We start from the raw sequence: 16814 nt of genomic DNA on the forward strand, positions 1-16814 counted from the left end.
GATCTGATTATACCAGGGGACAAACTGAACAAACTGAAGGGACTGGACATACCACATGTCTATATCCAATCCCTTCAGTTTGTTCTATTTTCATGTGCGTACAAACACGTGCATTTAGTAATAGGATAACCAAACATAAGAGGAAATGTTTAACAGGTATTATTTCACGTTCTTCAGTTTAAAAAATACATATAGCGCCCTCTGGTTGTGTATCTACAAAAATTGCTAAACAAGAAAAATTTTTTAGGATTAAAAAAAGAATCAATTAGATTAGACACAACCTACATTACCTCATTTTACCCTTTGGTACACCTTTACTCTTAACAAATAGCAATGATATGCCACCCTAAGAGAAGAGATGGTTTGATGAATGTCATACCACTGGTTGAGGTAAGTAGGGGAAAAGTCAGTTAGAAGTACTGTCTGTACTAAGCAGGAATAAGCCTGTATGTAACAGCCAAAGAACAACAAAGATTAAGAGTGGTTTTATTAACATTGTTTTAGATAGGGTGAAAAATGGGGTATGGAGCAAAAGTCACAAGGAAAATAAATGTTACCCCACTCCAATTTTGTCTAGATCCATCCCTCCGTAAAACTGATAGTATCTTGAAATCTATCTGAAGATAATTCTAAATGTAAGTTCAGTTATATTATCTAAAAGAAATCAAAGAAACTTAAGGTTAGTAATATTTATCAGAGACACAATGTCTATCCATTCATCAGTTTTATTGAGGGCTTTTTCATTTTCCTTGGGGGAATCAAATATATCCTGTGGTGGCACATTTTCATGCTTCTCTTCTTTGAGAGACATTTCCTCTGGAGTTATTCTAGCTCTGTTAGAGTCTTCTATATCAATAAAATCATCACTAAAGTCTTCACTTAAATCATTCTTGTCAGAAGATGACAAAGAAGACAAGGAAATGTCATCCACATCATCACTCAGGTATCTCGTTTCAGCATCATGTTTCATGCTCTGGTTGTTTTTTGTTCTGTAACTTTCATTTTCAATCAGTTCTTGGTCCTTATTAGTAGCTCTGTCCTCAGCCAAAACTGTAGCATCTTCCTTTACATATGTGTCAGCAGGTGAATTTTTATTTCCATCAACTGTGATAGTCCCAAAAAATGGAGATCAGCTAGATTTCAGTAGAGAGGGATGAACCATTCTATAGCCTAAAGTAGAAGTTACACCTGGACCGTTTGGTAAAGCCAACTTCTTTCCACCAGCAGCACAAGGCCTATTAAATCCATACCCCAAATGTTCATTCCCATTGAGTACTTCTGACTGCCAGGAATTTCTTATTAGCATACTTGACCGCGGAGGCACTCTAACAGTTAGCTGTTGCTTTTGATAAGGCTTTGTAAGACCCACAGCTCTATTAAAAATTCTGAATGGAATGTGAAAAACTTTGTGACCTTACCATTTTTTCACAATTAATAGATTTACTACTGTCTGGGGATTAAGTTAGGCTTTCACCAGAACTGCTTCAGGTGGCACAGGAGTTTGCTCTAGGCCTTTGCCTGCTACTAGCCGACCAGTTTCCACAAAATCCATTCAACTGTGATTTTGAAGTACTGACTGAAGAATATGAAGTCCTTCCTAATAATGTGCCTTTGGTAAATTTACCCAAATTAGATGGTCCAGAAAAAGACTTTTGGTGTAACTCCTCTGTAGATGACACTAACATAGTGGATGGCTTTGCTAACTTTGATGTGAATAACGAAACACTTTCCAAACCTCCCTTTATCCCATTTTTATCAAACATTCTTTGAGTGGTAACATGTTTTTCAGGATCAATTATTTTATCATGTGAATTGTGAGTATTGTTAGGCTCTTCAGCACCTTGTGCACAAAGTTGGTATTTATTTGCTTTTCTCCAATTAAATGAATGAGATGATGAACAATCAGAGCCATTATTTTGTATGTAACTTTTGATGTTACTATTCTTGGAAGTTCCTAATAAATTAACAGGTGTCCCATTTGACATTGGCTGCAAGGTACTTCCTACAGATTTTGTTCCTACCTTTGGGATCTTGGAACCCAAAACTGTGTTGATTTGTGTTTTTTCTTCCATGAGCTATAAGGTGCATTTGTTCTTAAAATTTGACAAAATCTGTGAAGAGAAAAAAGAAGTACATTAAACATTCCTAAATAAGGGTAATTACTTGAGTTATTATACAATATGATACTTATACTTTTATATGCAGAAAAGCCCAAAAGCTACTCATGATTTCTACAGAACTCCTAGCAAATAATGAATGCACTGATTAATAACTTTATGTTGGAAGAAAATAAGGAAATTTTTTTTTAACTTTTACAAACGTATGCTATAAATGATGACCGCAAAATCCAGAAATAATAAAATCAAACTACCAAATTTGACTATGTAAAAAATAATACTTTCAGAGTATTTCTTCCAATTTCCAATCCAAGTAATTTTTTCATTTTGGGTAATAGTCTCTCCTTTAAAGTAAGAACATACGGAAAGCCATAGCCAGCACACTGAGGCAAGAGAATGAAATAAAGCGCATTCAGATTGGGAAAGAGGAAGTCAAACTATCTCTGTTTGCCAATGATATGATTATATATCTAGAAAATCCTACAGACTCCTTCAAAAGATTCCTAGATTTGATAAATAAATTAGGTAAAGTCACAGGTTGCAAAATCAAAGTACACAAATCAGTAGCACACCAACAATGACTAACAATCAAGAACTCAATCCCTTTGACCATAGCTGAAAAAAAAAACAACCTAGGAATACATTTAACCAAGGAAGTAAAAGATCTCTACAAGGAGAAGTGCAAAACACTTCTGAAAGAAATCACAGACAATGCAAACGAACGGAAATACATCCCATCCCACACTCATGCATTAGCGGAATCAATATGAAAATCACCATGCTGCCAAAAGCAGTCTACACAATGCAATGCGTATCAAAATACCAATATCATTCTTCACAGAATTAGACAAAACAATCCTAAAATTCACATGCAGCCAAAAAAGAGTACAAATAGCCAAAGCAATCTTAAACAAAAAAACAAATCTGGAGCCATCACATTACTCGACTTCAAATTATACTACAAGGCTACTATAGTAACCAAAACAGCATGGTAGTAGTGTAAAAGTATATACACAGAGTAAAGAAACAGAGTAGAGAACCCAGAAGTAAAGCCAAATACAACCAAATGACCTTTGACAAAGCATACACAACAAAAATTGGGAAAAGAACACCTTATTCAATAAATGGTGCCAGGAAAACTGGATAGTCACATGTGGAAGAATGAAATTGAATTCCTATCCTTTGCCATATACAAAAATCAACCCAAGATGAATTCAAGACTTAAATCTAAGGCATGAAACCATAAAATGCTACAAGAAAACCTAGGAAAAACTCTTCTACATATTAGTCTAGGCAAAGAATTTATGACTAAGACACCAAAAGAAAATGCAACAAAAAATAAATGGGACCTAATTAAACTAAAAAGCTTCTGCTCAACAAAAAATAATCAGAGTAAACAGACAACCCACAGAATGGAAAGGAATATTTGCAAACTATGCATCTGACAGAAGACTGATATCCAGAATCTACAAGGAACTCCAACTAATCTGCAAGAAAAAAATAAAATAATCCCATTAAAAAGTGGGCAAATTACATCAATAAACATTTCTCAAAAGAAGGTATACAATGGCCAACAAACATGAAAAAAAAGGCTCAACATCACTAATGATCAGGGACATGCAAATTAAAACCACAATGAGATATCACCTTATCCCAGCCAGAACGGCTATTATTAAAAAGTCAAAAAACAATAGATATTGGCATAGATGTGATGAAAAGGGAACATTTATATACTGCTGGTGGAAATATAAATTAGTAACACATCTACAGGAAAAAGTATGGAGGTTTCTAAAGAACTAAATCTACCATTTGATCCAGCAATCTCACTACTGGGTATCTACCCAAAGGAAAATTGTATTTCAAAAACAGCTGCATTATGTATATTTATTGCAGCAAAATGCACAATTGCCAGATGTAGAACCAACTTAATTACCCACCAACTGATGAGTGAATTAAGAAAATGTGGTATATATATACCAAGGAATATTACTCAGCCATAAAAAAGAATGAAATAATATCTTTTGAAGCAACATAGATGGAGATGGAGGCTGTTATTCTAAGTAAAGCAATTCAGTAATGGAAAACCAAATACCATATGCTCTTACTTATAATTGGGAGCTAAGCTATGGTTATGCAAAGGCATACAGAGAGGTATAATGGACACTGGAGACTCAGAAGGGGGGATGGTGGGAGGGGGATGAGTAAAAACTACAGAATGTAGTAGGGTACAATGTACACTATTTGGGTGGCATGTGCACTGAAATCTAACTTCACCACTATACAATTCATTCATGCAACCAAAAATCACCTGTTCCCTTAAAGTCAGTGAAATAAAAGTTAAAGAACATATATTTTTTTAAATGTATATAATTTTATAAAAGCTAGAAGACATTTGAAAAACACTAATTACTAAAGCCATGGGAAGTATATAGGTGAAGAATATAACAGTACCAAAAAAATTCTTTTGGCATTAAGGGTTGAGTAATAAGCTGTCAATTTAGGCAACTATCTCAAAAGAATTTCCATCTAGTAACATAAATACACACTACAGTTAGTGCCAGGGTGAGAAGTATAAAAATTTAATAAAGTTGATTTGTCCATTAATCTCAATCTTACACAGTTTATTTTATTTTATTTTATTTTTTGAGACAAGGTCTTACTCTGTCACCCAGGCTGGAGTGCAGTGGCACGATCATGGCTCATTGTAACCTCCACCTCCCTGGCTCAAGGGATCTTCCCACCTTAGCCTCTCGGGTAGCTGGGACTAAAGGCACACAGTATCACAGCCAGCTAATTAAAAAAAAAATTTTTTTTGTAGAGACAGAGTTTCACTATATTATTTAGGCTTGTCTTGCACTCCTAACGCCAAGCAATTGTCTCGCGTTGGCCTCCCAAAGTGCTGGGATTAGAGGCGTGAGCCACCACGCACAACTTGTATTTATTTTAAATATAATACAAAACTACAAAAACAAAAAGGTTAGATGCACACAAAAGAGCATAAATTAGAAACAACTAGTGTCCCATATTTGAGTAAATTTTTTTTTTTTTTTTTTTTTTTTTTTTGAGACAGAGTTCGCTCTTGTTACCCAGGCTGGAGTGCAATGGCGCGATCTCGGCTCACCGCAACCTCCGCCTCCTGGGTTCAGGCAATTCTCCTGCCTCAGCCTCCTGAGTAGCTGGGATTACAGGCACGCGCCACCATGCCCAGCTAATTTTTTGTATTTTTAGTAGAGACGGGGTTTCACCGTGTTGACCAGGATGGTCTCGATCTCTTGACCTCGTGATCCACCCGCCTCAGCCTCCCAAAGTGCTGGGATTACAGGCGTGAGCCACCGCGCCCGGCCTTGAGTAAATTTTTAATAAAGTATGACATATCATGTAATAAGATTATAAAGATGAGCTAGAAATATTAAAATATTTGTCCTAATATTAACAAAAATATATGGTCACTATATTCTCACTGTAATTATATAAGAATTCTGTAAAAACACAAAGAAGGGAAAAATAGAAATTTAAAAATGCCTTAGGGTCACTGATGTTTTTAATGTAGTGTAGGACATTGAATTTAATTTTTTTTTTTTTTAAGAGGAGTGGTCTTGCTCTCTCACCCACCTAGAATGTAGTGGTGTAATCACAGATCACTGCAGTCTCAAACTCCTGGGCTCAAGTGATCTTCCTACCACAGCCTTCTGAGTAGCTAGGACTAACTACAGACGCATGCCACCATGGCCTGCTAATTTATTTTTACTTTTTACAGAGGTGGGGGCCTTGCTATATTATCCAGGCTGGTTTTGGATTCCTGGGTTCAAGCAATCCTCCCACTTTGGCTTCCCAAAGTGTTGGGATTGCAGGAATGAGCTACTGCACTGAGCTAAATTTTTAAAATTTTGTTGTTATTGTTGTTGAGATGGAGTCTCACTCTGTCGCCTAGGCTGGAGTGAGGTGGCGCAACCTCAGCTCACTGCAACCTCGATCTAGCGGGTTCAAGTGATTCTCCTGACTCAGCCTCCTGAGTAGCTGGGATTACCAGTGCCCACCACCACGCCCTGCTAATTTTTTATATTTTTTAGTAAAGACAGCGTTTCACCATGTTGGCCAGGGTGGTCTCGAACTCCTGACCTCAGGTGATCCACCCACCTCAGCTTCACAGAGTGCTGACATTACAGGCGTAAGCCACCACACCCAACCAATTTTTTTTTTCTATTTCGCTCCTTAAAAGATTTTCTTTCTTTTTTTTCTTTTTAATTGCATTTTAGGTTTTTGGGGTACATGTGAAAAACATGTAAGATTGTTGCATAGGTACACACATGGCAGTGTGGTTTGCTGCCTTCCTCCCCATCACCTATATCTGGCATTTCTCCCCATGTTATCCCTCCCCAACTCCCCACCCACTGCTGTCCCTCCCCTATATCCACCCCCCCACTGACCCCAGTGTGTGATGCTCCCCTCCCTGTGTCTATGTGTTCTCATTGTTCAACATCCACCTATGAGTGAGAACATGCGGTGTTTGATTTTCTGTTCTTGTGTCAGTTTGCTGAGAATGATGGTTTCCAGGTTCATTCATGACCCTACAAAGGACACAAACTCATCATTTTTTATGGCTGCATAGTATTCCATGGTGTATATCTGCCACATTTTGCCTGTCCAGTCTATCATCGATGGGCAATTGGATTGGTTCCAAGTTTTTGCTATTGTAAACAGTGCCGCAGTGAACATTCATGTGCATGTGTCCTTATAATACAATGATTTATAATCCTTTGGATATATACCCAGTAATGGGATTGTTGGGTTAAATGAAATTTCTATTTCTAGGTCCTTGAGGAATTGCCACACTGTCTTCCACAATAGTTGAATTAATTTACACTCCCACCAACAGTGTAAAAGTGTTCCTATTTCTCCACATCCTCTCCAGCATCTGTTGTCTCCAGATTTTTTAATGATTGCCATTCTAACTGGCGTGACATGGTATCACAATATAGTTTAGATTTGCATTTCTCTAATGACCAGTGATGATGAGCATTTTTTCATATGTTTGTTGGCCTCATATACGTCTTCTTTTGTAAAGTGTCTGTTCATATACTTCGCCCACTTTGGAATGGGCTTGTTTGTTTTTTTCTTGTAAATCTGTTTTAGTTCTTTGTAGATTCTGGCTATTAGCCCTTTGTCAGATGGGTAGATTGCAAAAATTTTTTCCCATTCTGTTGGTTGCTGATTCAATCTAATGACTGTTTAATCCTGGTCTAAGAAGTAGAATTCCCATAATACATAAGTGTTATTAATTATGTCAAAAGCAAATATTTAGAAAATCACACAAGTGTTCAAGTAAAGATAGTAGAGTGAAAAAGGACTAAAGAATGTCCTGTTACCCACTAATATGATATAAATGCATATACATATGTGTATGTGATATTTTTTTTACCAGAAACCCAACAGCTACATACAATAATACAAAAAGCTATTTAAGCTAAGAACCTACAAACTTTAAAAAGTAGACAGAAAAAAAATCTGTATGATACAGTGTGACTATTAGCCTGATTACCACCTGCAAGCAGCAGTGAGAAAGAAAGGTGAACTAAAAAACTTGAAAATTTTAAGAAATACCTCTTGTTTGGATAGAAAAATTTGATTTGTCATGCCCTAGAGAAGTTGAGGAAAATATCTTGAGCACAGAGGCTTCAAAACCTAGGCAGAGGCATCACCAGGATCTGCCAACTTCTAAGGCCCTATAATGAGTTGAGGGAAGGATCTGAAACACATAGAATCATACTACACCCTCAGCAGTATGTAGTATGTAGAAATGAGACTGGTATAGGACATTTAACATGATCTAAGCAGATGGGAAAGTGTAGGGCCACAGAAGGGCAAAAGCAAAGTCTTGACCTAGGTATCCAAATTAAGCCTGAGCAAGACAAAAAGAAATGGCCATACAACCATATAAACAGTTTCTTGTAACACAGAGCAACTTAATAAGAACAGGCATTTAATGAAAGAAAAGCCCAAAGATGAAAAGATAAAACAAGTAAATTAAAAAGAAACATTTTGGCATTAAGAAAACCATTAAGAAGAATAATGAATTGGGGAGGGAAGGAAGCAAGGAAAAGAACTAAAGGCTTAAATAAATGGCAAAGAGAAAAATCTCAAGATAACAAGAGTATTGAGGAGGCCAAGATGGTGGATCACGTGAGTCCAGGAGTACGAGACCAGCCTGGACAACTTGGCAAAACCTCAAGACTACAAAAGAATACAAGAATTAGCCAGGCATGGTGGCGCACACCTGTTGTCCCAGCTACTCAGGAGGCTAAAATGGGAAGATAGATTGAGCCCACAGGCTCAAGGCTGCAGTGAGCCGTGATCACACCACTGCTGCGCTGCAGCCTGGGTGACAGAGAGAGACCCTGTATCCAAAAAAAAAAAAAAGAAAGAAAGAAAAAGAAAATAAAAGGAAAAGACAGTTAAAAAAATTTTGAAAAGAAAAATGATGACAAAGAAATCAAAAGACTTAGAAAAAAAAATCTAGGACAAAGGCTGAACAGAAAGATAATTAGTATCCCTCAAGTAGAACAATTAATTAAATGGAAGAGAAAAGGCAGAAAGATATAATAGAGAATATCCCAAAAATAAAGGTGAAAAAAATCTATACAAGGAAAGAAAAAATAAACCAAATCACCGATGGAAATACATATCCTACTTAATGAAATACCAAGGATAAAGAAACAATTCTCCAGAAATACAAGGAGACAAAAAAAAAAAGCACCTTAAAAAAATTTTTTTAACTTGAAACATACAAAGGAAATTACTAAATATCCTCCCAAAGAAATGCTGGGGACTCTAGGGATAACTTAACCCTATAGGAATCACATTAATTTTACCTTAAAATTTATTCTAAATTCACCATTTCCATTTCAGAATTTTAGTTCTTATTCTCATCATTTTTTCCTATACTACTACCAAGGATTCCTACATTTATGTCAAGATTCCAACCTTACTTCTATTCAAACTCAAGAGTTATCTTCTTAAAGCACAGATCTGGATCACATCATTCTACTGATTAAAACGCATGTGTGAGACTAGGAACAACAAAATAAAACCCAAAGCCCATTGTACAGGGAGCAAGCTACTCTATTTGCTCCTACCTTATCTTTGTTTAGTACTTAAGCCAAGATACATTATTTGTCATTCCCCAAAACCCATCCTACACTTTCTATCTTCTATGCCTTTGCTCAAGATGACTTTAAAGATTCTATCCTCAAAGTCCAAAATCACCACATCCACCAAGTAAAAATTAATCTTACATCATTCTCTATTCTCTTCCCAGCAATAATATAGCAGAGTCTGTCTTCTAATTATGTGCCTGTCTATTTGACCCACAGGAAAGTAAACCTGCTGGAAACATAAACTGAGTCCTATATATGGTACTTTGAGGCCAGCTACAGGACTACAAATTTAATAGATCCTCAACTTTTAAGTAAATTCATAATCTCTTAATGCACATGATTTAAGTAAGTAAATTAAATAAGGAGGGACTAAAAAAGAACTTTGTTTTGTGGACCTGTGATTGACTGGTAATACCTTCCTTGAACAATATGTTGAAAAGGATTCTGAGCCCGGGTACAGTGGCTCACGCCTGTAACCCCAGCATTTTGGGAACCTGAGGTGAGAGGATCGCTGGACCTCAGGAGTTGAAGATCAGACTGAGCAACACAGTGAGGCCTTATCGTGCCACTGCACTCTAGCCTGGGCAACAGAGCAAGACTCCATCTCAAAAAAAAAAGAAAAAAAATTTAAAAATTAATTAACATTAAAATTAAAAAAAAAAAAGGATTCTGAGGTCAAATCTAGCTTCTGAAATAGTCACATGATCAAGCAGCAATGTTTGCCAGGAGCAGAACAAGGGACAGTGGCAATATCCATGCCACACAACTGTCTTCTTCGTTTTTGATAATGGTCTTTTCTATAAAACATACTCCATACCCACAACCACTTTCAGTATAAACATAAGAAAACTGGTAATGACATTACATATTAGGGTCATTTTGCAAATCAATAAACAATACATGTTAAAGACTAAAGAGCCTGTGAGTCAGAAAGGCTTTAACATTTCCCGGCCTGTCACAAGTAGAGCATGGAAAGAAAATTCTACCCTTTCCCTTCTCTATACCTCTATTTTCCTGCCTAAGATGAGGGTACTACATGTTATCTCCCAAGAGCGTCTTAAGTCTTAATAACTTAGAGGCACAAGATGAGTTCAAAAAACAGATGAACTGTTACTAGTGTTTGTGGCTGTACCACTTTGTGGGGGAAAGGAATAATGTTAGAACCTGAATGTGCTATTCTCTGTGAAGAATACTTACCGATTTCCAAATGTACAAATAATTTCAACACAAATGATATCAATCATCTTGAACTTTGGTCTTAAGATAAACTAGTCTGACAGCTCCACTATAAAGTTTACGTTATGAATATTATCACTTCATTTGATGAGCTACCTACTGTCTTCAAATGTTTGTGAAACTCTCCCTCACATTTGCTTACACTTTTGAAGTAAAATAAACATGGTAAGTCTGCCTCATTTTGGTAGCCATGCTGTCTTTCATGCACTTTACCTAATTCATAATCTGTTAGGTGTCTAAAAAATGCATTCATTAACAATTTGAAAAAACATGTTGTCTACATCATCTAATAATATAATCTTCTATGAGACACTTTAAAGCCATGTGTGAGCTTTAATTTAATGGTGAACTAAGACTAATATTTGGTACAGTACTTGGAAATGTCTGAGTCTTTTTAGTTTCTATAAAAATAATTTTATTAAAGTATAGCACATTTATAGTATTGGTATTTCATATTTAAAAAATTTTTTTCAGGCCAGGCATGGTGGCTCACGCCTATAATCCCAACACTCTGGGAGGCCAAGGCAGGCAGATCACCTGAGGTCAGGATTTCGAGACCAGCATGGCCAATATGGTGAAACCCCATCTCTACTAAAAATACAAAAATTAGCCAGGCATGGTGGTGCACACCTGTAATCCCCACTACTTGGGAGGCTTAGGCACTAGAATCACTTGAACATGGGAGGCAGAGGTTGCAGTGAGCCGAGATCACACCACTGCACTCCAGCCTGGGCAAAAGAGCAAGACTCCATCCCCCCAAAAATAAATAAATAAATAAAAAAAATTCAAAACTACTTATAAATGCCTTTTTTTAAAACTGTAAATCAGGTTTCTTGCTTTTAAAAGGAATCTACAACTGGATAAGGGAAAAGCAGAAGCAAATATTATTAAGCACTTACATGACATGTACCATGCTTACCACTTCATCCTTACTGTTTAATCTTTGTAACATTATAAGGTAGATTTCATCCCATATTAAATAGCTAAAACCAAGATTCAGAGAGGCTAATAAACTTGTCTAAAGTCACAAATTCATACACTGTCAAAGAGGATTCAGGTTCAAGTTTACCTGATTCCAGGGCCAATGAAAACTGCCTTCATGACAGAGGAATGAAATACAGTCAATGAGCCACATAATGATGTTACAGTCAATGATAGACTACATTTACAACAATGACCCCATGAGATTATAGTGGAGCTGAAAAATTCTATAACCTAGTGACATGGTAGCCATTGTAACACTGTAATACAATTACTTTATTTTTTACATATATAGTGTATCCTGTGTGTACAGTGTTTATAAAGTCTACACTAGTGTGCAATGATGTCTTAGGTCTTCACATTCACTCACCACTCACTCACTGACTCACCCAGAGCAACTTTCAGTTCTGCAAACTCCATTCAAGTGCCCTATACAAGTATACCATTTTTTCTCTTTTATATAGTATTTTTATTGTAACTTTTCTACATTTAGATGAACAATTCTGTACCATTGTGTCACAAGTGCCTGTAGTATTCAGTACAGTAACATGCTGTATAGGTTTGCAGCCTATGAGCAAGAGAGTATACTATATAACCTAGGTGCATAAATAGGCTATACCGTCTGGGTCTGTGCAAGTATACTCTATGCTGTTCGCAGAACAACAATGGCCTAAGGAGGCATTTCTCAGGACAGATCCCCTTCATTAAGCAATGTATGCCTGTATTCTGAGAAGCTTACTGACAGCAAGGGACAAGAATGAAGGAAGGGACTGAATAGCTACTGTCAGAGGAGAAGCATAAAGACTGCAAAGGGCCTAGATATTAATTGCAGACATTTTGCAGAACAGTAAGAGCCGTTACTTTTCAAACTCCTCTCATATCCATACCTCAACATCTGAGGAACCACCCACTCACTTTTCTTTTTGTAGCTTTTCAAATAATTTTTTAGAAAGTATAAATTGTCGCCACTCCAAAAACACGCCAAATGATAAAGAGAATCAACACAATGAAGAATCTGCATCAACTAATGGGCAAAACAGCCAGCTAGCACCACAATGGCAGTATCAAATTCACGTATAACAATATTAATCCTAAATGTAAATGGACTAAATGCCCGAATCACAAGACACAGACTGGCAAAATGGATAAAGAGCCAAAACCCATCGGTGTGCTGTATCCAGGAAACCCATCTCACATGCAAGGATACAACAAAGGCTCAAAATAAAGGGATGGAGGAAGATTTACCAAGCAAATGGAGAGCAAAAAAAAGCAGGAGTTGCAGTCCTAGTCTCTGATAAATTAGACTTTAAAGCAACAAAGATCAAAAGAGACAAAGAAGGACATTACATAATGGTAAAAGGATCAATGCAACAAGAAGAGCTAACGATCCTAAATATATACGCACCCAATACAGGAGCACCCAGATACATAAGACAAGTTCTAAATGACTTACAAAGAGACTTAGACTCCCACACAATTATAGTGGGAGACTTTAACACCCCATCGTCAATATTAGACAGATCAACCAGACAGAAAATTAACAAGGATATCCAGGACTTGAACTCAGACCTGGACCAAGCAAATCTAATAGACATTTACAGAACTCTCCACCCCAAATCCACAGAATATACATTCTTCTCAGCACCACATCACACCTACTCTAAAATCGACCACATAATTGGGAGTAAATCACTCCTCAGCAAATGCAAAAGAACGGAAATCATAACAGTCTCTCAGACCACAGTGCAATCAAGTTAGAACTCAGAATTCAAAAACTAACCCAGAACCGCACAGCTTCATGGAAACTGAACAACTTGCTCTTGAATGTTGACTGAATAAACAATGAAATGAAGACAGAAATAAAGATGTTCTTTGAAACCAACGAGAATGAAGACACAAGTTACCAGAATCTCTGGGACACATTTAAAGCAGTCTCTAGAGGAAAATGTATAGCAATAAGTGCCCACATGAGAAGCAAGGAGAGATCAAAAATTGACACGCTATCGTCAAAACTGAAAGAGCTAGAGGAACAAGATAAAAAAAACTCAAAGTCTAGCAGAAGACAAGAAATAGCTAAGATCAGAGCAGAACTGAAGGAGATAGAGACACAAAAAACCCTTCAAAAAAATCAATAAATCCAGGAGCTGGTTTTTTGAAAAGATCAACAAAATAGACAGACCACTAGCCAGATTAATAAAAAAGAAAAGAGAGAATAACCAAATTGATGCAATAAAAAACGATAAAGGGGATATCACCACAGATTCCACAGAAATTCAAACCATCATCAGAGATTATTACAAACAACTCTATGCACACAAACTAATAAACCTGGAAGAAATGGATAAATTCCTGGACACTTGCCTCCTGCCAAGCCTAAACCAGGAAGAAGCCGAAACCCTGAACAGACCCATAACAAGGTCTGAAGTTGAGGCAGCAATTAAGAGCTTACCTCCCAAAAAAAAGCCCAGGTCCAGACGGGTTCACAGCTGAATTCTACCAGATATACAAAGAGGAGCTGGTACCATTCCTTCTGAAACTATTGCAAACAATACAAAAAGAGGGAATTCTTCCCAAATCATTTTATGACACCAACATCATCCTGATTCCAAAACCCGGCAGAGACTCAACAAGAAAAGAAAATTTCAGGCCAATATCCATGATGAACATAGATGCAAAAATCTTCAATAAAATACTGACAAGCCGATTGCAACAGCACATCAAAAAGCTTATCCACCATGATCAAGTAGGCTTCATCCCGGGGATGCAAGGCTGGTTCAACATACGCAACTCTATAAACGTAATTGACCATATAAACAGAACCAAAGACAAAAACCACATGATTATCTCAATTGATGCAGAGAAGGCCTTTGACAAAATTCAACAGCCCTTTATGCTAAAAACCCTCAATAAGCTAGGTATTGACGGAACGTATCTCAAAATAATAAAAGCTATTTACGACAAACCAACAGCCAATATCATACTGAATGGGCAAAAACTGGAAGCATTCCCCTTGAAATGTGGCACTAAACAAGGATGCCCTCTCTCACCACTCCTATTCAATATAGTACTAGAAGTTCTAGCCAGAGCAATCAGGCAAGAAAAAGAAATAAAGGGTATTCAAATAGGAAAGGAGGAAGTCAAATTGTCTCTATTTGCAGACGACATGATTGTATATCTAGAAGACCCCATTGTCTCAGCCCAAAATCTCCTGAAACTGATAAGCAACTTCAGCAAAGTCTCAGGATACAAAGTCAATGTGCAAAAATCACATGCATTCCTATACACCAATAACAGACTTAAAGAGAGCCAAATCAAGAACAAACTTCCATTCACAATTGCCACAAAGAGAATAAAATACCTAGGAATACAACTAACAAGGAACGTAAAGGACCTCTTCAAGGAGAACTACAAGCCACTGCTCAACGAAATAAGAGAGGACACAAACAGATGGAGAAACATTCCATGTTCATGGTTAGGAAGAATCAATATCGTGAAAATGGCCATACTGCCCAAAGTAATTTACAGATTCAATGCTATCCCCATCAAGCTACCAATGACCTTCTTCACAGAACTGGAAAAAACTACCTTAAACTTCATATGGAACCAAAAGAGAGCCCGCATAGCCAAGTCAATTCTCAGCAAAAAGAACAAGTGGGAGGCATCACACTACCGGACTTCAAACTATACTACAAGGCTACAGTAATCAAAACAGCATGGTACTGGTACCAAAACAGAGATATAGACCAATGGAACAGAACAGAGGTCTCTGAGGCAACGCAACATATATATAACCATCTGATCTTTGACAAACCAGACAAAAACAAGCAATGGGGAAAGGATTCCCTGTTCAATAAATGGTGTTGGGAAAGCTGGCTAGCCATGTGCAGAAAGCAGAAACTGGACCCCTTCTTGACACCTTACACTAAAATTAACTCCAGATGGATTAAAGACTTAAACATAAGACCTAAGACCATAAAAACCCTAGAAGAATATCTAGGCAAAACCATTGAGGACATAGGTGTAGGCAAGGACTTCATGACCAAAACACCAAAAGCATTGACAACAAAAGCCAAAATAGACAAATGAGACCTAATCAAACTCCACAGCTTCTGCACAGCAAAAGAAACAGTCATTAGAGTGAATCAGCAGCCAACAGAATGGGAAAAAATTTTTGCAGTTTACCCATCTGACAAAGGGCTGATATCCAGAATTTACAAAGAACTACAACAGATTTACAAGAAAAATACTAAAATGCCCATTCAAAAGTGGGCAAAGGATATGAACAGATACTTTACAAAAGAAGACATACATGAGGCCAACAAACATATGAAAAAATGCTCATCATCACTGGTCATCAGAGAAATGCAAATCAAAACTACATTGAGATACCATCTCATGCCAGTTAGAATGGTGATCATTAAAAAATCTGGAGACAACAGATGCTGGAGAGGATGTGGAGAAACAGGAACACTTTTACACTGTTGGTGGGAGTGTAAATTAGTTCAACCATTGTGGAAGACAGTGTGGCGATTCCTCAAGGACCCAGAAATAGAAATTCCATTTGACCCAGCAATCCCATTACTGGGTATATATCCAAAGGATTATAAATCGTTCTACTATAAGGACACATGCACATGAATGTTCACTGCAGCACTGTTTACAATAGCAAAGACCTAGAACCAACCTAAATGCCCATCGATGATAGACTGGACAGGGAAAATGTGGCATATATACACCATGGAATATTATGCAGCCATCAAAAACGATGAGTTTGGGTCCTTTGTAGGGACATGGATGAACCTGGAAACCATCATTCTCAGCAAACTGACAGAGGAGCAGAAGATCAAACACCGCATGTTCTCACTCATAGGCGGGTGTTGAACAATGAGAACACATGGACACAGGGAGGGGAGTACTACACACTGGGGTCTGTTGGGGCAAATAGGGGAGGGACGGTGGGGAGTGGGGAGTTGGGGAGAGATAGCAAGAGGAGAGATGCCAGAGCAGGTGATGCGGAGGAAGGCAGCAAATCACACTGCCACTTGTGTACCTATGCAACAATCTTGCATGTTCTTCACATGAACCTGAAACCTAAAATGCAATAAAATAAATAAATTGGAAATAAAAAATTTAAAAAAATAAAAAAATAAAATAAAATACCACATGTTGAAATGATAATATTTGAAATATATTTGGTTAAATAAATATTAATAAAATTAAAAAAGAAAAAAGAAATTAAAAGGAAAATGAATTCAGAACAAATGCTGGGTCTTTGTAACTCAAAGAATAAATGATGCTTTGTATCTTAAAGGATAAATGCATGGAA

The 16814-nt window shown here is 37.1% G+C and overlaps 1 long non-coding RNA gene and 1 pseudogene across 1 annotated transcript; both read right to left on the minus strand.

Moving 5' to 3' along the window:
- Window positions 1-451: 451 nt before the first annotated feature.
- LOC116546752 lies at window positions 452-2278 on the minus strand (annotated as a pseudogene).
- A 4952-nt stretch (window positions 2279-7230) lies between these two features.
- On the minus strand, window positions 7231-13404 carry LOC116546753. The gene is made up of 3 exons (XR_004266826.1): window positions 13393-13404; window positions 8479-8485; window positions 7231-7352 (listed from the first exon to the last, which is right to left on the minus strand). It is a non-coding gene; the product is annotated as an uncharacterized LOC116546753 (long non-coding RNA).
- Between the last annotated feature and the right edge of the window lie 3410 nt (window positions 13405-16814).

This window comes from Sapajus apella, unplaced genomic scaffold (assembly GCF_009761245.1).
Source record: "Sapajus apella isolate SASKATOON/1434 unplaced genomic scaffold, GSC_monkey_1.0 scaffold1321, whole genome shotgun sequence".
Lineage (NCBI taxonomy): Eukaryota > Metazoa > Chordata > Mammalia > Primates > Cebidae > Sapajus > Sapajus apella.